The sequence below is a fragment of the Podarcis vaucheri genome (assembly GCF_965113315.1).
Source record: "Podarcis vaucheri genome assembly, chromosome: 8".
Lineage (NCBI taxonomy): Eukaryota > Metazoa > Chordata > Lepidosauria > Squamata > Lacertidae > Podarcis > Podarcis vaucheri.
This window is the reverse complement of record NC_138766.1, coordinates 45,898,822-45,924,492: the sequence shown is the minus strand read 5'-3', so window position 1 is coordinate 45,924,492 and position 25,671 is coordinate 45,898,822. Positions and strand designations below refer to the sequence as shown.

The window sequence follows — 25,671 nt, the reverse complement described above, 5'->3', positions numbered from 1 at the left end:
ATTTCTCAGGCAATAGCTTGGTTCTGTAGCCTTGTGTATGGCCTTACAGTGACCTAGTTGTAATTATAGGTCTCCTTAGGGAGATAAATTGCTGTTTGATCATCAGACACTTGTGCTAGCATGAGGGCCATTCACATGAGGGGAGTTTGCACTGGTGCAGCATTACAAAGACAGGGAGGATTGAAAGCATAATAAGCAAAGGGTCGAGCATAGGATAGACAATACGTAAGTAATAACAGCAGATTATGTGCATTGCAGTGCAAATTCTTTCTGCCTAAAACAAGCAAAACACACATGGGAGAGATATGAAATGCTGCCTGCGGACAAGTACAAGAAAAAGCAAAGAGGTTTATTATTTTATTTTATTTTAATGATCTTGTTACAAACCCGGTTGTAAAACCAGGAGCTGCAGCTGACATGAGGTCGACCTACCTGGAAGGAAAGCTCAGTGTGAGAGCATCTGCTTTGCATGCAAATGGTCCCAAGTTCCATCCCTGAAGCCTCCAGGAAGAGCTGTGAACGTGTAGACAACATTTAGCTAGATGGACCAATGGTCTGACTCAGTACAGAGTAGCTTCTGTATATTGTGACACCAGCCAGGTTGACCAGCTTTGCTCATTTTGGTTGCTGGCTTGCACTGAAGCTAGAGAAGCAAATAAGGTTTCTCAGTTGGCATAGTGCCCATAAAAGTTTTTCCCCACCTGAGAACATTGTGATATTCGGTGACTGGCAGGTGGGAGGCCTCACCCATCTACCATAGTTTAAGGACCCAAATAATCAAGACTGACATGACTTGAGAGGTGACCACCATCTCCAATAACTTGCACTAAAAAGGTAAATTAGAAACTATTTTAAATAAAGGTTTCTATAATTATATAATATGCCTATTTAAAATAGTTGTTTCTCACTCTTACTTGCTGCCCACAGTCTCTTACTAAGGGGACCAACAAGTCCCACCTGCTTGATTTCAGCCATGCTGAAACTAGTTTTGATATACATGCTAGCAATAGTAATGGCTGAGTCACTTGGGATTTATCAGTCTCAGACAAATCATATCGCCTTACTTTAATACTTGGTTTAAAAAGACAGCAGCCACAAGACTTTGCGCACCTAGATTTTCCATACGTTTTAGGCAAATCTGCACATAAATGGATTACTATGTAACCACCTTTAAAAATATGAATCAAGTAATAAAATAAAATACGCTTCTGCTGTTATGGCAATTAGATGTTGCTTGGACCTAAGACTGCTAAGGAAATTCTCAAAGAAAGAAATATCAGAAGTCTTTTTTGGGGTCAGTACATTTTTACAATGTATTCTTAGCTATTGTTTCTTCACATATTGCTTATGAGCCGGTCCAGAAACATTACGGAAAAGATTACGTTTTCTTTCACCCATGTAATGTTATTCTTTCTTCTCTTTTGTTTTGCTACAAGGGATTTCCATACACACATAAGAAAAGAAGGTCAGTTTCTTGATACTATGAGTAAAGTATTAATCATAATTAATCATTAGTCATAAATGCATTAGTCATAATAACCATAACCTATCATAACAAAATGTAAAAAGGAAAGTCAAAAGCATGACTAAGATAATATACATTTAAATTATGGATTGCATCCAGCATCAGATTGCACCTATTGAATTTATTGGACATGTCTTCCAGGAAGATCAAGTATTTTTAAAAGACTGGAATAAATTATTAATTTACTTAAAAGACCACTGTAAACAGTTACAATAATTGGCAGGGGTGTTATGACACTTATAATGTGGGATTAAGTATGGTAACTATAGATATTTAACAGATGGATAAAGGAAAAGATGCAGAAAACGTTATCTTGAATATGGAAACCATGGAGGGAGGGAAGAAGGTCCGAAGGTTCAATAGAACCTTTTATTTTAATGTTTGAAATGGTTAAAGTTAAAATGTATAAAATCTTGTAAAACCAATAAAAAAATTACAACAACAACAACAACAACAAAGTATTGAACATGTCAGGCCCATTGATTTTAATGGGACTACTTTGAGTAGAACTTAGTTGGCTTGCTATAACCCTATCCTTTTAACTCTCCAAGGTAAATAGAATGACGGAGAAACTGAGTCGTCAAGCGAAGAGAATTGAAGTGACCACTGATCAAATTGTTCCTAGAAAAACATATGGCCAAGCTGCATCCTGTGCCTTATCAGTTCAGTAATGAACGAACAAGCCCCATTTCTGTATAATAACATCATTTTGTTCTCTTCTCTCTCTTGCCCTCATCACGTTGTTGTGTTTGACCATGTAGATAATGGGTGACTCAAGATGACAAAGGACTCTTTCATCATCCCTGACCATTGGCCATGCTGGCTGGGGCTGATGGGAGTTGGAGAACACCAGGAGTGCTATGGCTCCCCATCCCTGATACATATTATATGCCACATCTTCAAAGACCACACCTTGCTGGAGAAAGGTTTGATCTATTCATACTTTATGGTTAACTGTGGTGTTTAGATAGCACATTAAAAAATTGAACATATTAAAATAAAACCAAGTTGTTGTTGTTTTTTATAATCGGTCCCTGACTCTGTTTACCCTGTATATTAAAATATATTGTAACTAGGGTTGAAAGAGAAATTCAATTCAGTTCTCACTGAAAGGCAAACCCAACTAATTCACACTTTTCAAAACAACACGTGAACTGGAACATGAAATGTGAACAGCTGAAGGCTGGAATAATGAGCAACGGAGAGAAACAAAAGCTGACGGATTTGTCCATCCCTATCCATGGTGTTTTGAAAGCTGTGAAGATGATTCATATGCAGAAGCCAGTTCAGCACATGGACCATCTTTCGTATATCAAAGTGAAAATGTAAATGCGGTGACTGATCCACAAAAGGAGAGAGGAAGTCTGCATACCCTTCTGGAAAAGCTGGCCTCACTAAAATCAGTAACACTTGCTAGTCAGTGTGTTCAGGGCTTACACACAGGTCACGGTGAACAGGTATGAAGTAGGAGATGTTTTAAAGTGAAAATGTTGCAGCTAAGAAGAAGGTTCCATTCTGTATTCTTTACTTAATGTCTGTCTGTCCGTCCAGAGAGAGAGAGAGAGAGAGAGAGAGAGAGACTTGTTTTTCTTCTGACACAGTTTAGTATCATTCTAAAAGTTCTGAAAATTTGCTAGGGGGAGAAAAGTGGAAACTGCGAGTTCAGAGCTAATTTCCAACCTACTGCTCCAAACCATCTTCATCCCTTACATTCTAACTCACAGGTCTGCTGCAGTCATATCAAGTCAGATCTTAGGCCCTGAGGCTTGGGATACAAGTCTATGCATACTGATACTTGGGCATAAGTCACACTAAACTCAAGTGAGACTTATGGAGCAATCCTAAAAGGGGTTCGGGAGGTTAAGAGCAGTAGATCCTCTGCCACATCCAAAACCATGTCTGCTTGTGCCTGTTGGGGTACAAGGTGAGGCGATGGTGCTCTGATTTTGCCATGCCAGCTCTAAGATCACTTGGCTGAGGAGCCTCTTGGGGGAATCTTTGGGATTTAATGCTCCTGAAATTCCATTTCAGGGCTTGCTGCAGCCCTTTTCCTCAAGCAATTCTCCTTTCTATTGAACAGAGACCCACAGAGAAAACATTGTGTGCCATCCTACACCCAACCCTTGTCTTGGCAGCCCAAACCATTGGGGACAGAGTGTGGCTTCGTACAGAGCCCCCGGTCATTTCACGGACTATTGGCCTGTACACCACTACTTTATTCTTCCGCTGCCACCAATTTTGTGGGGGGGGGGACCCAGAGTTCCCCAGTGAAGTATTGAGTCTCAGTCCGGTAGAGTTAACAAGGAAGATTAAAGTTTATTTCAAAAATATATTTGAAGCGCTGTCAGTCTATTCCCTCTTAGTCTTGTCCCTGCCTCTAACTCACTCTGACTCCTCTATCTTCCCCGCCTCCCCACCAAAAGAACCAACTGAACTAACTGTTAAAACCTCTGGGCTGAGCCTCAAAATCAGGTAGGCTCTGCCTCCGGGCTTTCTTATTGGTCAGCCTATTAACCCTTTCTCTCCCCCAGTACAAACGTATCCCCAAAGAATGGGCAAATGCCACACAGGACTGCACTCTTATTTCATTCATATATGTATGTGTATACATATATATATGATTTCACTAGACAATTAAGAAATGCACCCCATGGATGTTGGGTCCTTTGTTTTCAGCTGTCAAATTACCACTTCCAATGGCAATGTAACTCTTAGGTCCATGAAGAGAAATCAAACAACCAAAACTCTAAAGCAGTCACATGAAAATATAATCCATGTGCTAACTACTGATCCTAGCAAACATCCACCCAAAGGTTAGCAGGCACAACCACCTTATAAGCACTTCATTAAATTATGACAAAAAATCATAAAGCTTAAAAATAAATGCCTGTTTATTTAGCACTCCTGTTTGTTTATTTAAAACTCAATGAAGTGTGGATAAAAACAAACCAAAGTTAAAAAGAATGTGCAAGAAATTATTTATAGGTTTTAAGTAATTATGTTTTATGTATTACGAATGCCACTTTAAAATTAGCTGAATTTGTAGCATTTCAGGAAACCCACTAACACAATTCAAAAACCTGACCACATTATAACCCTTTATAACTAAATAATTCCAATATTTATGATAGAATATACTACCTATGGGAAAAATACATACATGGAGCTTCTCCTGGTTAAAACGTATGAAATTAATTTGCAAACAGCCTTAGTCCTGCTTATTGCTTCAAAGCTTGTTCCAGTACCATTCCCAGGTGGATTGTGCCCTAAAGCACTCAGTAAACTCTATGAGCACTAAATGTGAATAACAGCACTAGGAGGTCCAAAATTGCATAGAAGTGTTTGGGGGGGGCATTATGGCATGGGGTTTCCTCAGGATGAAGGGGCTACTCAGGAGGAGAAGTAAGTCAAAGATGATTCAGCCTCATAGTCTAAATCATGGGATGAGCAACTTCTGCTGAGCTTCTCTGACTAGCTCTGGCCCTAGTACTGGGTGCTAGTGATAGGTAGAATGGCATCTTTGAAAGGGAGTTACCAAACCTGGGGCAACCAGATCCAATGGAGGACAAGAACCAGGGTCTACTGGTGTATTCACCCTTTTGAACCTCTGTGTGACAAGCTACATCTGCCCAAATTGTCCCTTTTTGTATCTGGTCCAGTAGTGACTGGCGTCCCTTGGGACTGGTAGGGTGGAAGGTATGGAGCAAGGGCAAGTAAGAGCCAGAGTCAGTGACAAACAGAGGCTACCAATTCTTTTTTTGCCCCAATCCTCTTCCCTGCTGAGTTCCACAAGGAGCACCACTAAGACCGAGGAAGAGGCATAGGAGCCAACTCATTGGGGCCCCCGATATAATATTTGAGGGGGCCGGGCACCCTCAGGTTGATGGGCATTACCATTCAAATGGTGTGTGCATGCCTTGTCATGTGACTGATTATGCAGGGCAGGGCTTACCTGCCCCCTCCCCCCGCCAAAATTTTATTCAAGTCAGCACCCCTGGGAGGAGGAAACTGACAGACAGGGTCACCCACTAAAAAGGCTGTAAGAAAGAAAGTAGCTGGGGTCTGGCTCAGGGTAGACTGAGGTTGGGCAGTGTCCCTTTCACTCTAATGCACCAGCCACCACTGATCTTGTGACTCTACTAAACTGAATTTGAGAGGGGGGTAGGGAGAGAAGGAGGGAGGCAGGCTGTATTACCAAATTATCTGCTTGATCCTAACAGTGGGAATCAGGGCTTTGGGGGCACTTCTGAGGATTGTCTCCCTATTCATTGGTGATGATAGATGATGCTGATTATATAGTTAACAAAGTCATCCAAATTGGGTTGTCCATAGCGGATAAACAGTCAAAAAGTGGCATTTTCCTATGTTGTTTGTTTTCTTTGCCAATTGCTCACACACACACACCCATTGGTTCCAATAGGATGGAAAACGAGAGCTCCAGTTTCAGGGTAATGGTAATACTCTCCTCCCATTCCTGGGGCATGTCCAGGAAACAAGAGGCCCTTGGGTCCAAGTAGATCCGAAGCATCAACCAATCCAACCATTACACAACATTGGAAGAGCTCCTTTGGGGTCTTATTGCCATTGCAGTATCTATGGCAGTGGAAATTTCTGATGTCATCCTGAGGCAGTATATGAGGGTAGACCTCCCTTTCCACCAATGGAGAGAGGAAGCCAATTGTATCCTATGGTCCCTGGGACAATGTCCCTTAGAGTTGCACCTTCAAATGATTGCAATGCTTCATTTGTTCTAGCTGTAACCCCCTCTTTGTATATTTCAGCTAGCAGAGCCACCGCTTTAGATTTCGGAGGATCCCTGAATGCTCTTACACGTGCCTCCTATTGCAGTGTGAAAAGTAATAAGTAAATTAATAAATATTAATTAGAGAATAACACAGTGAAATTAAAACAACAACAAGACGTTAATATTTAAAAACCTAGAGTCTGAGTACATAAATTGCAGACTGGAAAAATATTTAAAATTGCCAGCCAACAACATTAAATCTCTAGGCATCGGGAAACTGGATTCTTGGGATTTAATAAATCCTGGAAGAACATGGGCGTAATGTTTAAGAAACACTAACAAAGCAAAAGCATGGTAAGAAAACAATGTAAACACCCCTGCTTTAGATTATATATTATATATTATATAAAATAATACAGTGGTACCTCAGGTTAAGTACTTAATTCGTTCCAGAGGTCCGTTCTTAACCTGAAAATGTTTTTAAACTGAAGCACCACTTTAGCTAATGGGGCCTCCTGCTGCTGCCGCGCTGCAGGAGCACAATTTCTGTTCTCATCCTGAAGCAAAGTTCTTAACCTGAGGTAATATTTCTGGGTTAGCGGAGTCTTTAACCTGAAGCGTATGTAACCTGAAGGGTATGTAACACGAGGTACCACTGTATATATTTTATCATATATTATATAAAATAAAATATATAATATAAAGTCATATACTCAGAGTAGGCCCTATGATGAACATTGGATCTAGTCCAAGATATAGATATGATTTTTTAATTAACACTGTGCAAAGGGTTTTAACTTTAAAATTAATTCATGCTATAGAAACTTTGCTTAGGATTCCTTTATTATTTTCTTGAGTATCAGATATTTTCATGATGAAGGCATTTATTTGAGTTAGAAATAAGAGGTAATACCTTAATTCCAGCTAGAAAACAATCATTGCCATTGCTTTTGAACTGCAAGCAAAGAGCTGTGAAAAGATGCTGCAGAGCTGAAAACTTCATTTGCAGCGCAAATGATAAAAGCAGCCTGTGATGCTCTTATTTAGCAAGCTGTCATTCAAAGATAAAAGACAGAGAAATGGTTCTAGTGAGTTATGAGTGCTTTCTAACTGCTCAATAAACAGACAATTCTGGCAACTGGACACGACTTTAATTGGACTATCTTGTGCATCATTGCTGACTCAGTTTCAGAGGATGTCAAGTTTCAATTACAGGTGGAAGGAACCATCGGTCAAATAGCCCATCTGATTTTCAATCTCATTTCATACAATGCCAGCAGAGTGGAGATGCAGAGGGCACCAGAACAACTTTGTTTAGATGGTAACAATTTATTTCTAAAGGCCAAATGATGGCAAAGTAAAATTGAGGGGTTTTAGACTATCACCAGATAGCTAACATAAACAACGGAAATAGATGGAGCAATTACTCCAAGAAAATTAATCTAAAAATAGCAAAGCAATTGAAAAACCCCAAATAAGCATTCCACAAACCATTCCAGTTTTGTATCTCACATTCTTGGGTGAATTTCACCTCAATTTAGCATGAGCTCTCTTGACTAATAGATTCACACAGCCCTTAAGGGAACGCATTTAAAGCAAATCGCCACTGCTCTATAATTTATCACATGTAGCCAGTGGACTCAGTTCTTAATTACTCTCACTACTATTTGTTGCTTGCATAGCAGAAGTTAAGTTTATGCCTTCCTCTCCCTATATTCCCTTTTCATTAGTCTCTTTTCATCTAGTAATCAGGGTTTGTTCCTTGTTTGTGAAAATGCAAGAGCTGTTACTTGAGGACCTTTTGGCAGAGAAATCTCTATAATTCTTGGCACAAAGGAAGTACCATCTTGCTCAATTTAGAATCAGTAAACAATAGTTGCTACCAATTTGGATGGGAAGATCTTGTTGCACTCTCCATATATAATCAAGCTTGATTTTAAATGCCTTGCTTCTGTTTTCTTCTTTTTGTCAGTATCTGGCCTGTCTCCTTTCCCATCTCTCAGGCCAATCAAGCTACTTGTGATCTGAATCCCTCCTAAAACCCTTTCCTTCCATAAAAACCAAAACTCCCTTTTCTCAAGTTCTATCCTACCAATTTAGCTTTGCTGCATCTATGTTACTCACAGCCTGACCAAGCATTCTACTTCTACATACAGGTCTTATGGCCATCTTGACTTCCTTGGTCTGTGAGCTGCCACCATTGGCACCAACTATAAGGGGCCCTGGGTGCCAGGGTACCTACAATTTTTTGGGTGGGCACCCACACCATGAGGCCTCTGGTGTGACTTCCAGTGCTCTGTGAGGCCCAAAAGTCGCATTGGAGGCCTTTGGACATTATTTCTGGGGCTCCTAGGTACTGCCATCCATGCACATGATGTCATAACGTCATGTTATGTTGTAAGCGCTGCTGGGTACCCATAATCTGGGGCCCAGTTCAGCACCCCTGGCTACCACCCATGATGTGGACCCACCCATGAAAAGGGCCTGAGGAGTGCCCTTCTTGCCACCACCTGCCACTACCTCTGCTGTGATGAGTGCACCCTGGCCATGCCCCCACCTCCGTCTCCATTTCAGAGGTGAGGGTGGGGTGTGTCCTCAGCAGAGGGTACAGCACTGGGGATATTGTTTGCCACAAGCAGCAAAATCTCCTGGACTGGTCCTGCACAGCTCTTGCTGCCATTGCCACAACACTCTAGGGAAGCTCTTGTGTTACCTAAACAATCACACCTACACAAGGATCTGGGAGGAAAGATGGGAACAGGGTTGAGAAGGTGGAGCCACTTCTGATCCCTTGCATCTCATCCTTAGGACAACTGGAACAGTCCCTTTGTCTAGCACTGGTGCAATACTGGACCGTCAAATCGGTGTGTTCTGTGGTTCTTTTCCCCACCTGTCCAAAGTAACATACTGCTTTAGTTGATGCAAGGCAAGTCTCTGCCTGTACCACCCCAACAGCGAAAGGTCACCTGGGGCCAGAATGCACAGTTGAAGTTTCCCTGAAGCGATCTAAGTGCACCAGAGCATACTTTGTGTATATTGATGGCTCATTTATTTTTATTCAGCTTATATTTAATAAATCTGGAACAAGTTCTTGCTCTCTGATGCACTGGCAAAACTCCACGGAAATAAATTGGGATGCCCTGGGCACACAGCTCATTATAGACCACTGTTTGCTAAAAAGCAGGCTTTAAATAGGACTGACAAGCTCTCGTGGTATTCCAGAGCAGATGCAGCTAAGTGCAAATGGTTCCAAAGCCAAAGCCAAATGCTGCTATTGCCACTTCAGGAAAGGTTCTATCTGGGCCAGTTAAGCAGAAGCGCATTCGGCTTTTTCGGTAATTTGGTAACTGAGATACATACAGAGAAATCACATTGTTCTTACATTTGAATATAGATGAACAAGTTTATGTATCAGAATGGAAAGCATCAATTTATTCATACAGACAATTAATTTAGTAATTGGATGACTGACACTATGGAACCCACTCAGTGTTGAGTGATGGCATGACAGACAGTTATTGATGCAGAAGAGGTTTAAGATAATTTTTACCAAATAATAAATGACTTTTCTGTGTCAGTTTGGGCAAATCTGTCTAAATACCTGAAAATATGTGGGGGGTTTTGGAACCCTGGGAGGAAAAAGTTGGTTGAAATGGTACAATTTTGAATGAAGAAACACTGAGCAGGGAAAGAGTTACATGCCACATCTCTCATCTCAAAACAGATTTTTCATTTTTAAAGTAATGGTAATGCTCAACATGTATTTGCTCCTAACATATAATTATGCCCCAACTTTGAATCAGACCATTGTTCCCTCTAAACCAGGGTTGTAGGAGGTCTAATAAACCGAAGAATAATCTACATAAAATGGAGGTGCTGTTGGTTTGTCTGATGCGGGAGGCAGCATTCTGGAGAGGGTTTTTCACTGGACAGCTTTACAGTTGGAGGAGAAGTTCGATCTGGCTCCATATCTTGATGCCCAAGGGCATGAAGGATCGTTTTGCCAGCTGAGGAGGATGAACCAACTGTGGCTCTTCCAGGGCAGAGACAACTTGGTCACAAATTAGCATGCAATAGGGGATTCATGAATCCGTAGGTTTACGTTTCTCTCAAATCGTTAGCCACATTTCCACATTAGTTTATGATTTCCAAAAAATAATAATTCTGCCCTGCCCCCGCCCCCCCCCAATTAAACAGATCAATAGATCTGTCTTGGTTTTGACTTGCAAAGATGCTTCCTACTGCCTTGCTAGCAGAGATCCTTTTAACCAAAGGAACCATGGATTGAAGATAGCATGAGCTCTCTATTAACCTATAGCTGCTTGATGGTGTGCTGCTTTTCATACTGTGCCTTATCCCTTTGCATCTGGGAGTTTTACAGCAGGAGGGCTTCTTCCCAGGGGCCTCTCCAAAATGAACAAGATCTGGAATCGGTTTCAGCTTTTTAAATTCCACTCACTACCAAGACATTTTCAGCAAAGTGCATCTGACCTATTAGAGAGGATAATGGTTATAAAATATCACACAATGTACAAACCTATTATCAAATCACGACTATACGAAACCATGTTTTGTGCACAAACTACACACGACAGAGTGGTATTTGACTGAGAGTCACTCAGCTTAATGGGTTGTTTCTCTGTGGTTTCATATCAAGGAAAGGCTTTGATGGCAAATGCTGTTTTCTTACATAAATGGAAGCCAGTGGGTTAGAGGTAGGGTTTTTTAAAAAAATCAATGCAGAAGCAGAATAAAAGCTTATTTGTCCGTGACTATATGACCCATCAATTTAATGATAAATATATCTGTATTATGGGAAATACAATTGCTATTTAAGAGATTTATATTCCCATCTTTAGACAAGTTTAATTGATTTTCTCTTTTGTTGTACACCAGATGGAAGAGGGAAATAGGGGTAGCCTTGTGAATGTTTTTTTTTGGGGGGGGGGTAGGGACCAGTAAATTAATGAGCCAGAATTGTACACTGAAGAAATTCAAATCTGCAAAGAATTAAGGAATACTGATATAATGATCACCATATGTATATGCTCAGAATGGAGAGTAGGCGTGTCACTGTTCATTAAATTACAACTTCTCTCCAAGGCATATTGTGAGCCTCAATCAGTGCTATTTTTCTAGAAAAAGTGGTGCTGCAACTCACCACGAACATCCCTTTGTTCTCTTATAACAACAATGGTGCCCACCTGAGACGTTCCGGAACTCAGTCCTAGCAAGTTCTTGCTGAAAAAAAGTCCTGGTCTCGATCATCATGTAAGTAAGTGGAGGAAAGAGAACAACTGCTGCCAAGGCATCAGCAGCCACTGCTACAGTCTCCCTGCTGCCCCTACAGCAATTCCTAGGTTAGTGATTGTGTGAGTGAGTGAGAGTAAGGGAGATGGGGTGAAACTGTTCTCGGCTAGAGATCCCCACTACCAGGATTAAAATGGCTTTGCCCTTTTTCAAATGCAACGAGTACTGAGATGGCCAAGTCTAATGGCAGCCCTCAGAGCTGGTTTACATACATGTTGTTAGTTCTTCATTCCTTACTTTGTAATACAAAGCTCAGAAGCACACAGTGCTCTTCTTTAAGATGAGGTAGACATCATAGCCCTCAGACTTGTTCTCAGCACAAAGGGCTTTCTTCCAGCCAGAACTTGCTGGACCTCAGTTCTGGCACCTCTCGGGTGGGCGCCATTGCCATTCTAAGAGAACTAGGGAGGTGTTCATGGTGAGTTCCAGCACCTCTTTTTCTAGAAAAATAGCACTGTCAGCACATAATTTAATCCAAGCCGGAGCATAAGTCTTTCCCCCAATTTTCTTGTCTGAATATATGATTTGCATTAAAAATGGATTAGAAATGGGAACATGTTAACAGGAGATCAAACCTCTGGATACTGCGACTGTTCAGCAGTAGATCAGGAACTGATCACATGTCTGCTGAGATGGCAGGTACAAATCCCTTAACAACCCCAATTTGAACAGTTTCAAAATGAAATTAAGACCTACTCTACCACTCTGTTAAAGTTTCCCTTTCCTTTGGTCTCATAGCACCTTCTGTGTTTCATGCAGTTTTTCTTTGATTCTTGTATAACTTTCAACGTACCACAGTTGTTTCAAAAAAGATAAATTATGTGATCTCCATTCTACAAACGGAACTGCAACATGCAACTCAGGCTACAGAGCTTCAGACTTGTTGACCGTTTAGGGAAAAATGTGCATACCTTACCTGAGGCTTTTTACCTGCTTTCATCATCTCTTTCTGCTTGCCAAGCTCCTTTTCATCCCTTCCTCTTGATCCTTTTCCTTTCTCTCTCATCCTTGTTTGTTTCTGTAGCATTTTACTTCCACCCCCATTCCATTTTACCTTTGATGCTATTTCTTTCCAGTCATTGATCTTTATGTATCACCTATTCATAGTCTTCTCCATTTCAGATCTCCAAGCATTTCAGATCCCCAAGCATTCACTTCAACAACATGGGACAGAACTGTTGAATTCTCTTAGCAGTCTCTTAATACAATCAAATCACACTGAACCAAACACAGAGTTAAATGAACACAGGAGTAAGAGCAGAACAATGTTTTTCATTAAGACGTACATTTTAACATAGAATTGTATCCTTCATATATAATATATTTAGGAAGCTTTGTAAAATCTTTCTATTTGTGCTGGATTCTGGAGACAAATGATAAACCATTTAAATTGTCTAATAACTGTGTTTTAATATCTGCAATTGTAATGGAATATCTTAGATTGTTTTATTTTTATATCTAGTACTCACCCTTAAGATAGACAGGGAAAACATTTTAATCATTGTTTTCTCTGAACTTTAAAAGAAATGCGCAAAGCATGGGAAATAAACAAGATGAGCTTGAGCTCTTGGTACAGCAAACTAAATATGACATAATAGGCATCACTGAAACCTGGTGGGATAAGTCCCACGATTGGAATGTAATAATGGGGGGATACAATCTATTTCAGAGAAACAGACCAGACAAGAAAGGAGGAGGAGTGGCGTTATATGTCAGGGATGTGTATACCTGTGAAGAGATCCAAGATTTAGAACCTCAAAGCCAAAGTGAGAGCATTTGGGTCAAAATTAAGGGAGAGAAGAATAACAGAGACCTCATTGTGGGAGTTTACTATAGATCCCCAAGCCAAACGGAGGACATAGATGATGCCTTCCTGGAACAGATGGCCAAGCATGCAAAAGGAAGGGAGATAGTAGTAATGGGGGACTTCAATTACCCGGATATTTGTTGGGTGTCAAACTCAGCCAAGAGCATAAGGTCAAACAGATTCCTCACTGGCCTTGCAGACAACTTCATTGTCCAGAAAGTGGGAGAAGCAACAAGAGGAACAGCCATTTTCGATCTGGTCCTAACCAATGTTGATGACCTGGTTAGTGGGGTGGAAGTGGAATGATCATTAGGCGCGAGTGATCATGCTCTTCTGAAGTTTACTATACAGCGGAAAGGAGCAGCCAATCATACTAGGACTCAATTTCTTGACTTTAAGAAAGCCGACTTCATAAAACTTAGGGAAGTGCTGGGTGAGATCCCATGGACAGTAATACTAAAAGGAAAGGGAGTTCATGATGGCTGGGAGTTTGTTAAGAGGGAGATAGTAAAAGCACAATGTCAGGCAATACCAATGAGACGGAAACATGGAAGGTGCCTAAAGAAGCCAGGGTGGCTATCTAAAGAACTTTTAACTGAGTTAAGATTAAAAAAGGATGTGTACAAAAAATGGAAAGGGGGGGAAACCACCAAAGAGGAATTCAAACAAATAGCCAGCACATGTAGACACAAAGTCAGAAAAGCTAAAGCACAGAATGAACTCAGGCTTGCTAGAGAGGTTAAAAGCAACAAAAAAAGGCTTTTATGGGTATGTTCGTAGCAAAAGGAAGAACAAAGAAACAGTGGGGTCACTCAGAGGAGAAGATGGTGAAATGCAAACAGTGGACACAGAAAGGGCTGAACTCCTCAATGCCTTCTTTGCCTCAGTCTTCTCCGATAAGGAAAACAATGCCCAACCTGAAGAATTTGGAGCAAATGATTCAGCAAAGGAAACACAGCCCAGAATAACTAAGGAGATAGTACAAGAATACTTGGCTAGTTTAAATGTATTCAAGTCTCCAGGGCCAGATGAACTGCATCCAAGTGTATTAAAAGAACTGGCAGATGTGCTCTCAGAACCACTGGCAGTCATCTTTGAGAATTCCTGGAGAACAGGCAAAGTCCCGGCAGACTGGAGGAGGGCAAATGTTGTCCCTATTTTCAAAAAGGGGGAAAGAGAGGACCCAAATAATTACCGCCCAGTCAGTCTGACATCAATACCAGGGAAGATTCTGGAGCAGATCATTAAGCAAACAGTCTGTAAGCACCTAGAAAGGAATGCTGTGATCACCAATAGTCAGCATGGATTTCTGAAAAATAAGTCATGTCAGACTAACCTGATCTCGTTTTTTGACAGAATTACAAGCCTGGTAGATGAAGGCAACACAGTGGATGTAGCCTACCTTGATTTCAGCAAGGCATTTGACAAGGTGCCCCATGATATTCTTGTAAAGAAGCTGGTAAAATGTGGTCTTGACTATGCTACCACTCAGTGGATTTGTAACTGGCTGACTGACCGCACCCAAAGGGTGCTCATCAATGGTTCCTCTTCATCCTGGAGAAGAGTGACTAGTGGGGTGCCACAGGGTTCTGTCTTGGGCCCGGTCTTATTCAACATCTTTATCAACGACTTGGATGATGGACTCAAGGGCATCCTGATCAAATTTGCAGATGACACCAAACTGGGAGGGGGGGCTAACACCCCAGAGGACAGGATCACACTTCAAAACGACCTTGACAGATTAGAGAACTGGGCCAAAACAAACAAGATGAATTTTAACAGGGAGAAATGTAAAGTATTGCACTTGGGCAAAAAAAATGAGAGGCACAAATACAAGATGGGTGACACCTGGCTTGAGAGCAGTACATGTGAAAAGGATCTAGGAGTCTTGGTTGACCACAAACTTGACATGAGCCAACAGTGTGACGCAGCAGCTAAAAAAGCCAATGCAATTCTGGGCTGCATCAATAGGAGTATAGCATCTAGATCAAGGGAAGTAATAGTGCCACTGTATTCTGCTCTGGTCAGACCTCACCTGGAGTACTGTGTCCAGTTCTGGGCACCACAATTCAAGAAGGACACTGACAAACTGGAACGTGTCCAGAGGAGGGCAACCAAAATGGTCAAAGGCCTGGAAACGATGCCTTATGAGGAACGGCTAAGGGAGCTGGGCATGTTTAGCCTGGAGAAGAGGAGGTTAAGGGGTGATAAGATAGCCATGTTCAAATATATAAAAGGATGTCACATAGAGGAGGGAGAAAGGTTGTTTTCTGCTGCTCCAGAGAAGCGGACACGGAGCAATGGATCCAAACTACAAGAAAGAAGATTCCACCTAAACATTAGGAAGAACTTCCTGACAGTAAGAGCTGTTCGACAGTGGAATTTGCTGCCAAGGAGTGTGGTGGAGTCTCCTTCTTTGGAGGTCTTTAAGCAGAGGCTTGACAACCATATGTCACGAGTGCTCTGATGGTGTTTCCTGCTTGGCAGGGGGTTGGACTCGGTGGCCCTTGTGGTCTCTTCCAACTCTATGATTCTATGAAATGTGTTAGGTAACTGAATTTGGGATACTATATTATTTTCTTTGCTTCAAAGAATGTACCACTAGCAATACCTGATTCTGTATAGAAATTGGAAAGCAGGTGACAGAATCAGATTCCTACTTCTTGGACACAAAACCCCCCGCCAACTTTTCTTTCTCGGGCTCCCAAATCATAGAACTTAATCCACCCATTAGTGAACCAGTTTCAGTCCCAGTCAGATACTCACCACAGCTTGCAAGTACAGTGGTACCTTGGGTTAAGTACTTAATTCGTTCCGGAGGTCCGTACTTAACCTGAAACTGTTCTTAACCTGAAGCACCACTTTAGCTAATGGGGTCTCCTGCTGCCGCCGCACCCCAAGAGCACGATTTCTGTTTTCATCCTGAAGTAAAGTTCTTAACCTGAAGCACTATTTCTGGGTTAGCGGAGTCTGTAACCTGAAGCGTATGTAACTTGAAGTGTATGTAACCTGAAGCGTATGTAACCCGAGGTATCACTGTACCTAGTATCAGACAGACTTCAGTAAGACAATGTGATGGTGACTATGCCTATGTGATACCACTAGGTGGTTTAACATAAGAAGAGCACTTCTGGGTGAAGCCAAGGACCTATCAAGTCTAGCATCTTTCCCCCCACGATGGCCAACCAGATGCCTATGGGAAGACCACAAGCAAAACATGAGTGCAAGCACTCTCTCACTCATGTTCCCCAACTACTGCTATTTAGAGACATGTTGAATAAAATATATTTTATATTATGAGTCTTCTATTTAGCTCAGGAAAGAGAAGACTATGTGCAAGAAGCTCTGAGCTAGTTTACACTTGGCCTTTTTTGTGAGCTAGAGACCAACTATGAATAAACTAACTTTCAAGGCTGCTCAGAGATGCAGAGTGCACAATATTCTGAGCCAGCAAAACTAGCAGAGGTCTGCAAATGCAATGCCAACAGGTGAGCACGTGGTTAGCTACACATTTACTTTTCACTTTATATATACTGTACTGTATGTCATTTAAAATGCATGGAATCCCCATATGTTCTGTTCACATTGTTCTAGAACAAGACCTTAGATAGCTCAGAGGGCTATGTGTACATATCCATCAACTTGTGGCCAGAATATATGGGTCATAAGCACTTGGTAAAACATTGGTGGTTACAATGAGTCTGTCTTACAAATTATATTGTTTGGGGACCAGAATACAGGTAGTCGTATTAACAACAGGGCTAGCTTAATGGCAGTTCAGGGCAAGATCAGACACAATACACACCAAGCTAAATTGAATAAATTTTTCACTTCCAGAGTCAGGTTATAGGTAGAGAGTCCATCTGTAGAAGACATGTGATTTGGAGTTAGGCAGAAGGTGCAATGCTATTTGTGCTGCTGACGTATTTAGAAGTTAGATCAGAGAGTTTAGAGGTAGAATATGCAGAAAGTATCTGGAATACATGACCGCATGCACAATGCTCTGTTTCAGTAGACAAAATGTTCTTGAGTGACTGTAACATTTATAAGGAGAGCTTATGTGTTCTGCTCATTAGTGTAGTTCCCTAGCATGGATAAGAGGGGATGAAACCACAATAGCCTGAAACAATTAATTCATCAACCATGATGTCATAAAATCTTGGCCAAATACAACCAAATTTCAGGTTTGAGACCTCCAAATTGAATACTATGTTGAGAGCAGGAGAGGCCAGGTTGTACTGTGATGCCCTGACGACTTGTAGAATAGGGAATAGTTTTAGCAGAACACACTGTTTTGTGGGAATGGCCAAGATACTTATAAAGTCACATACATTCTGGGGGACTGAAAAGAAAATGGCTTCTCATCAAACCCCTCACACTTGTCAGTTTTGTAAGAGGATGTGATTAACTTGTTAAACTACTAATGGCGGGATACTGTAAATTAATTTCATTGGTAATGGCTTATGGCTGTGAAAGATTTAATATCATATATTGGTCACACAAACTTTATTGCCTTGGAGGTCTCCTCCTTGTCCACCTTAGATGTCTTTTCATCAAAAAGAGTAAGACAAATAATAAAATATTATAACCAATTTTTTGGTGAGCGTTCCTGAGATCAACTTCACCTGTTTGGATACAATTGGATTCCATTTTGAATCAAGATGGCTGACTGAACCTTTCAAAAGTGAGATAAGCCCTTCTCGCTCTGGATGGCTGCCTGTAAGTTTTCGCAGCAGCAGAGAGATGAAGGAGCAGGATTCAGGTGATAGTAGAGGGTTGGATTCAACTGCAGAGGATGAGGAATTAGCTGCACCTGAGTCTCCAAGAAGTAGGAGGTGGAGCAAGTGATTAGAACAAAGGAGGACCAGCAGGAAGTGGGGGCGGGCTTGGAGTATATCTGACCTTGGAAGGGGCTGGAAGCCAGTCGCGTCAACTGACTCTGGCAGTGAGGAATGAGTTGTGGGAAGCTCGGATTGCTGAAAGCCTGTTGTGGATAAATAAACCCCAATTAGTCAAACTGCCAGCGTGTCGTGTCTTGTGTGAGAGAAGTGCTAAACCTGACACCCTGTGATGATTTTTAAGGCATACTCATATTTCTAAATGCTTTTGGTACATTTTAAACTTGCTGGCTATGGATTTATTTTTATTTGCCTTTGCTCTGTCTTTCACAGTATAAATATATATTTATAGCAATAAACAGGTAGCACATCATTCTACTGGCATCTTAAAACAGTTGGGAGGCAAAACATATTCAGTGATGGCTGCAAATAAAATTATAATCTGCATATATGCCACAAGACCAGTGGCCCTGATCACATCTCTCTACATCTTTATTCCTGATAATGCTGCTGTGATGCTGTCTTGCCAAGGAACATAAAGAATTCACAAAAGCAAATGCCACCTGCAAAGCTCAAAAACAATAAATCAGACTCAGATCCTACTGTTCAGCCATCTCTAGCAAGAGGTTTTTGAGTATGAATTTCAAAATTGGATAGGACAAAAGTGTGTGCGATGCTGCAAGGGAATATTTGGAAGATACTCTCAATCACAGTAGCTGCCAAATTGTACTTCTCCCTGTTGCCCACATCTGTTGCTCTTTTTCCCTTTCATGTTTATTCTGTGCTTCTCTATCCTCAGTTCATTCATCTAGCCACAATTGCTTCTGTCCACCACTGTTTCTATCACTTGCTATTCTCCCCTTTGTTTTGGCTTCAGTCTGTACACCTACTTTGTTTTCCTTCTGTCTTTCACCTGTTCACTTGTCTTTGATAAACTAGATCCCTTTATCTCGGCCCTGACATAATTAACTGCAATCGGGGGGGGGGGGGGAATATTTCTAAAAAACAAACAGGAAGATGGAGAATTCCTAAGTGCACACTGTTCAAAGAGGACACAGGAGATAGAATGGAGAGGTGTTTTCAATTCTTGTTTTTCTCAGAGATTCATGTTAAACCACAGTTGTCCTATTATGAACTGAGTTTTCAAGGAAGCTGAAATTTTAAAACCCTGCAATATCTACTAGGAAAAGAGTTAAAGGAATATTCATGTACAAGAGTAATATTTGATAGGAACTTGCTTGCTGTGCCTTGTATTGTACTTTTAACTGTGTTTTCAATGCATTATCTTATTGCTAGCTGCCCTGGGCTCCCTTGAGAGGAAAGGTGGGATATAAGCAATAATAAATGCTGCATACATTTATTTACATGGGATTTTTAGAAGTTGATTTGGACATTACTTGAGGCTTTCTGTATATCGAGCTTCACCTTTCATTAAAAAAAGATGACAATACATTAACAGTGGCTTTAGAGCAGCATTACATAGGCTTCATTGTCTTCAGTGCGGCTTACTCTCAGGGAATTGTGTTTAGGAGTGTAATTTCTTTTTTCATAATATATTTTTAAAGTTTTTTTATGATACAGTAACATAAAAGAAACTAATCTAAAAAAAAACCGGGGAAAACGGAATCCTCTCTCAAAGGTCACTCTTTTTTATATAATTTTATTTTTATTTTTCTCATTTTACAAAAAGTATCACAAAAATAAATTCACACAGTCAATTTGAAGCATCAAATCATCAGCTCCCTTCCCCACTTTCTGCAGTTACTTATGTTATATCTTTCACCTCTGCATATCCATTTTGTATCTATTTACTATTTAACCTTTATATTCTGTTTAGGTTACTCCCACTGCACATTTTTATGTCAATCCTGCTAATTATTTAAATTGTTTATAATAATTCTTCAAATAGTCAATAAAATTTCCCCATTCTGTATTAAAACACCTCTCTTCTTGATTTCTTAATCTTCCGGTAAGTTTTGCCATTTCTGCATACTCCAACAGTTTTTGTTGCCAGTCTTCCTTGGTTGCAACTGTTTATTCTTTCCATCTCTGGGTATATACTGTATCATTTACGCAGCTGCAGTAGCATACATGAATAGCTTCCTTTGTTCTCTAGGGTACATTTACACCAACAGAACTTTTATAGTTCTGCTAATCCCAGAATGGGGCCATAGGCATATAAGAATTTTGCTGCAACAACTGTGATTTGCAATAAAATGTTGCAAATATACCTGTTCAGGTTTCAGCCAGCCAGCCAGGATTCCCCTCCACCTGGTTGTCTCTTTCCACCCTCTCAATGGTCACCATTTCATGACTTCTGAGCATTCTATCCTCATTTGTCTATTTGTTGGGAAACCCCTCAGGTTTCCTTTGTATCTTTGCAAAAGTTGAGGTTCCCCCAAATCTACCGATGTCTCCCTCCAGTGCATGGGATTTGCTCCATCAATGTGGCAAAAATGCAATACAACTATGAGTGTCAACTCATCTCCTGTGTTGTCAAAACAGCTTTGACAAACCAATGTCAGATTTTATGTCCCTTTATCTGTATCTTACAAAGTATTTTACTGCATCCAAATACAGTAGTTTTCAACTGAGAATACACTTCATTCCTTATCCTCTCATGTGTAAATATGCTTTTTGCCTGATCAAGGCTATAAGCTCCTTTTAAATAAGCTCCCATTATTTTCAGTGGAGTGACTTGCTGTTGGGCAATATTGTGTCCCTTCAATGGACATTTGCTGTTGGTACAAAAAGCAATCAAGAGGAAAATGACAGCCCAAAGTAGGAAACTTTCATGCCTCCCCCTTATCTTTATAAAGTGTAGACTAGGCAGACCTTCAATCAAAAGTACTGTGGATGAATCCATACCACCTCCACCTCGTAGCTATAAAAAGCAGTAAATACGTAAAAGAAGATAAGCAATCTGACAAATATCAGATGATGGCTCATTCCATTCCAGAAAACTCCCACTCACTATGACCATTTTATTTACCACATATGGAAAAAAAATCTGCTATTATAAAACAATATGGGAAGCAAAATAACTTGTACAAAATAAGATTGCTTTAGCCTAATAACTGCAAACAGCTGTCCACTTCTAATGTTATGACTAGGGTGGAATGGATAATCAATACGACACAAAGGTCAGAGACTACAGTGGAACTAGTCTGCTAACTCTTGTGGAGGTTTGGGTTAGCGATTGCTCCATTTTCTTTTGACTGGATGGTACTGAATAAGCAGACAAAAAATGTTCCTTCCCTCTGCTATTCCAACACTACTTTTTAAAAACCCAGAGGATTGCTTCGAATTCCTGAAAAGCCCAGTATTGTCGCTTGGAATGCCAACTATTGTGTTGTGCTGACAGTACAAATGCAACATCTCAGGAATTGTGAGGGTCAAGAGAAATAAAATAAACACACACCTTATTTTTCAGAGGTTTGGAATGAATGAAAAGCAGAAAGGGGTGTGTGTGCTTTGGGAGAAAACAGGTCTCAAATATAAGAAGGCATCACCAGCTTCTGTTAGCATAACCCAGCTTTTGTCAGGCTGGTGACCTGCAGAAGTCTTGGACTACGACTTTGGAACTGTAGCTCAAAACATCGGAAAGGCACCAGGGTGGTGCTGTCTGGAACAGCCATGTAAAAGCCTTAAAGTGAACACTGTAAAAGTGATTTCATGCACTTTGGTTGGTTAATATATTTTCAGTAATAGGGCACATTTTAGATTCTTTACCTTGCTTGCCAGATCATGAGGCAGTCTTTTTTGGGAGGCAAAATCGAACAATCATGGCTGCTTAAGTGGTCCTATCCCTCTCATACTTGACATTTCAGGACTCAACTGGTGCTTTGGAAACTTTGCACTGGGAAACATAATTTTAACTTTGGATTCACCCCTGACACCATCGTCTGTTTTTTGCTTTGCCCAGTTTCCTTCCCAGCACATTCTTCTTTGGCAGGAGATACCAAAGAGACTGGCCACAACTGTAGCATGTGTGCCTTTAAGGTAACCCAGAGGAAGGTGTGAAGGGGAGAAAGAAATGGTTTTTGCATTTAAAGGTGAACATACCTAGTTTGTACTTTCCAAAACACAGAAATGTGGATAACGGAACTTATGTAGGACTTGAAAAAATGAGAAACCGAGACAAGCTAAAGTTGGCCAATTTGTCCATCCCTACCTAGGACCCTGATTTTGCATTATCATCTCTAAACTGCATCACCCAAACCTTACAATTCTGCACTATATAGTTGAGATGCAATCTTGCCAGTATATAATCTGATTGTGTGTACCACTAGGTTTCCTCCCATTTCTAGAAAAATTCAGAACAGCCTGTAGAATAAATAAATAAATAAAGAGGAAGGGTTCCAACAGTGATTTCTGTTTCACTTGCTCAAAATAATTATTGGAATTATTTTGGTAATCAAGCCCATCCTCACTCATCTCAATAATAAACATGGGTTTAATCAGGATCAAGAGACTTCTGTCTTTACTGGTGTCAGGGTTACTTCCAGATCCTAGCTCACAGAGGATCACGCTAGCCAGCGATCGTTAAATAAAAGTCTTTATTGAGTTACAGTCTCCAAAACTCCAGAGTTGTTTCTCTTAGGGCTGATTGGTAAAGAAATAAAGAAAATAGACCAAACTTTTTTCCAATATGCCCTGGCTGCGGCGAGGATCCAAATAGCACAAAAATGGAAAACCTCTGATTTACCTACGGTGGGAGAGTGGCAATTGAAGTTATATCAATATATTGAACTAGCGAGATTAACACAAAAAATAAGACAAAATAACGCAAGCAAGTATAAAGACGAATGGAATAAGTTTTTAATTTATTTTGAAAATACCCAGGGAATAAATAATTTATCAGTAGACGATAGTTAGAATCATCGATGTATAATTGTTTTATTAGTGCTGCAGAAGTAATATAAGATCTGGTAACTCCAAGACCGAGTTGGACGGAAGCTCTGTTATTTGTAATTTCGTTTTTTTGTCTTTTGTCTCTTTTCTTTGTTTCTTGTTTTTCTTTTTTGTGTTTTTCTGTTATTCTTTGACTTCTTGACGGATTTTTTGGTATGAATATATTTGTAATGTAAATTATGTATTTTTAACTAATAAAATTCTAAAAAATTAAAAAAAAAAAACAAATTATGATCTATGAACTCTTTGAGTTCCTGCAGTTCGTCTTCAGACATGGAATACAGCTTCCCTTTGGGCAGCGCCGCCCCCGGCAGCAGGTCAATTTTGCAGTCATATGGTCTGTGGGGGGGTAGCTTGTCTGCCTCCTTCTCGCAGAAAACCTCCAAAAATTCTGCGTACTTGTGGGGAATCGCTTGCAGCGTGCCTAGCAGCAGCTGTGACTCCTCTTGCTCCCCTTCCTGCTGGGGCATGATGCAGTGTTCAGCACAAAAGGAAGAGCCGAAGGTCAGCTGCCTCTGGTACCAAGCCAGCGTCGGGCTGTGCTTGTCCAGCCAACTCATGCCCAATACAATAGGCGTGTCCGAGAGTTGAGTGACGTTGAAGCTGATGATTTCCCTGTGATTTCCAAGCCGCAGCACCATAGGTGGCGTCTGCTTCACCACTTGCCCCCCTAACAGCTCCCTGCCATCCACCGTGACAACCTGCAGGGGCAGCGTGGCAGGCAGCAACTGTATAGCGTGCCGGTCGACAAAGTCCTGCCCTATGAAGTCTGCATTGCTTCCCGAGTCGACGGTGATTGGCACGTCCATGGTGATTCCATTGGGTAGCTGGAGCGATGCGGTGAGCCTCACTACTGGCTTGGGCGGGAGGGGGTCCATGGGCGGTAAAATCTCTGGGGACTGCTTCACTGACACGTCTGGCTGGGCCCCAGTGCCTCTTCCTCCAGCCAGACATCGTCGTTTCCCTGCTGTGGTTCTCCGTGCTGCGTTGCTGCAGTCACCATTGCTGAGGCTGCAGTGTGCTTGTGGAGCCTCCGGGGACACTCTTTCGCCATATGCCCTGGATCCTCGCAGATATAACACTTCCTGTTCCCTCTAGGAGGCTTCGCTTTCACTGCTGCCGGTGCTAGGGCTCTGGCTGCTGACTGAGCCCTTGCACTCCCAACCTCCATCGGTTCCACCCCTCCCCCTGTTGGAGGCGTGGATTGCGCACGCGCTGCTTCTCTGGGAAGGAAGGAGGAGCCCCTGGCTGGTTCGCGCCCGCTGCGCCCTTCGTCCCTGCTCCACGGACGTTCTTCCAGCCGCACCCCCACCGCCAGCGCCCTCTGAACGATCTCCTGCGTGGTCCGGGGTCTCTCCCCCCTCGCAATCTCATCTTTAACCGAGTTGTGCAAGCCCTCCCAAAAAAGGTCTCTGACAGGAGCCGAATCTCTGTCCCATTCCAGGGCACTGACCAAAGCGAAAAAGCGGGCATGATACTGCCTTACGCTGGCCCTCCCTTGCCTTAGTCCATGCACCTCCTTTCGGGCAAGATCCACGTCAATGCTTGATAAAAAACAGCCATCCATCGCTTTAATAAAGGCGTCCGCATTTTGGAGCGCAGGATCCTTATCTCTCCACAAATTGCGCAGCCATGCTTTTGCGTTTCCATGCAAATGGGACATGATGAACCCCACTTTCTCTTGTTCATCTCTAAAGTCTTTGTGCAGTAGTTGCAGTGCACACATTACGTCTGCTCTAAAGTTGGGGTACTGTTGCAAATTCCCATCGAAGTGCGAGACTAGACCGCCTGTGCGTCTCCCCAACCCAATCCCCTCTGATTTGGGTGTCTGTTGCCCTTGCTTCGTAAGCACGTCCAACCTGACCTGGAGATCCCTGTAGGCGGCAGCTGCTTCCTCCTCTCTCTTCCTGGACGCCAGCGCCTCGGCATTCAGTCGTGAAACTGCTTCTCTGAGTTCCGTTATTTGCTGTTCGGCCGTCATATTGTCTGCCGTTCGTGAGCTCTCTTGTAGGCACCCACTTTCCCTCCTCTCCGCGAGGCCGTGGATGCCCACAATTTGATGAGACGGAGCTTACTGTCAGGGTTACTTCCAGATCCTAGCTCACAGAGGATCACGCTAGCCAGCGATCGTTAAATAAAAGTCTTTATTGAGTTACAGTCTCCATTCTCGAGCTGCTGCGTGCAACCCTACGTCTTATGCTTAGATCGGCGAAGCTCCGTCTGAGTCTCCGCCCCTTGCGCACCAACTTAATATCCTAGCCCTGCTCCACCTTTTCCGCCTGACAGTTCTCCTCTGGGTCCCTCTGCCCCCCTGGGTCTCTTCCTTCCGGGATTCTTCTGACGCTGACCCCCCTGACTCTCCTGTCTCCTTGCGCCGGGCTTTAGGACCTGGCTCCCTTTCCGGGCTGCCTACTGCGCCACCTTCCTGTGCATTTGAACTTGGCGCGCGCGCCCAACCTTCCACTTTGCGTCTAACCGTCACTTCGCTCCCCGATGAAGGTGTGGCCGCTCCTGACTCGTGCCCTCCCTCCTG

The 25,671-nt window shown here is 41.9% G+C and overlaps 1 long non-coding RNA gene across 3 annotated transcripts; it reads right to left on the bottom strand.

Annotated features, from left to right (window-relative positions):
• Nucleotides 1-3,810: 3,810 nt before the first annotated feature.
• LOC309539330 lies at nt 3,811-17,898 on the bottom strand. Of its 3 annotated transcripts, XR_014222824.1 has the most exons (6): nt 15,911-17,898; nt 12,634-13,089; nt 10,582-10,760; nt 9,001-9,159; nt 7,183-7,320; nt 3,811-6,364 (listed from the first exon to the last, which is right to left on the bottom strand). It is a non-coding gene; the product is annotated as an uncharacterized lncRNA (long non-coding RNA). The 3 variants fall into 3 exon arrangements; XR_014222822.1 differs by having other exon boundaries at nt 8,997-9,159; nt 10,582-13,089; XR_014222823.1 differs by having other exon boundaries at nt 10,582-13,089.
• Nucleotides 17,899-25,671: the final 7,773 nt, after the last annotated feature.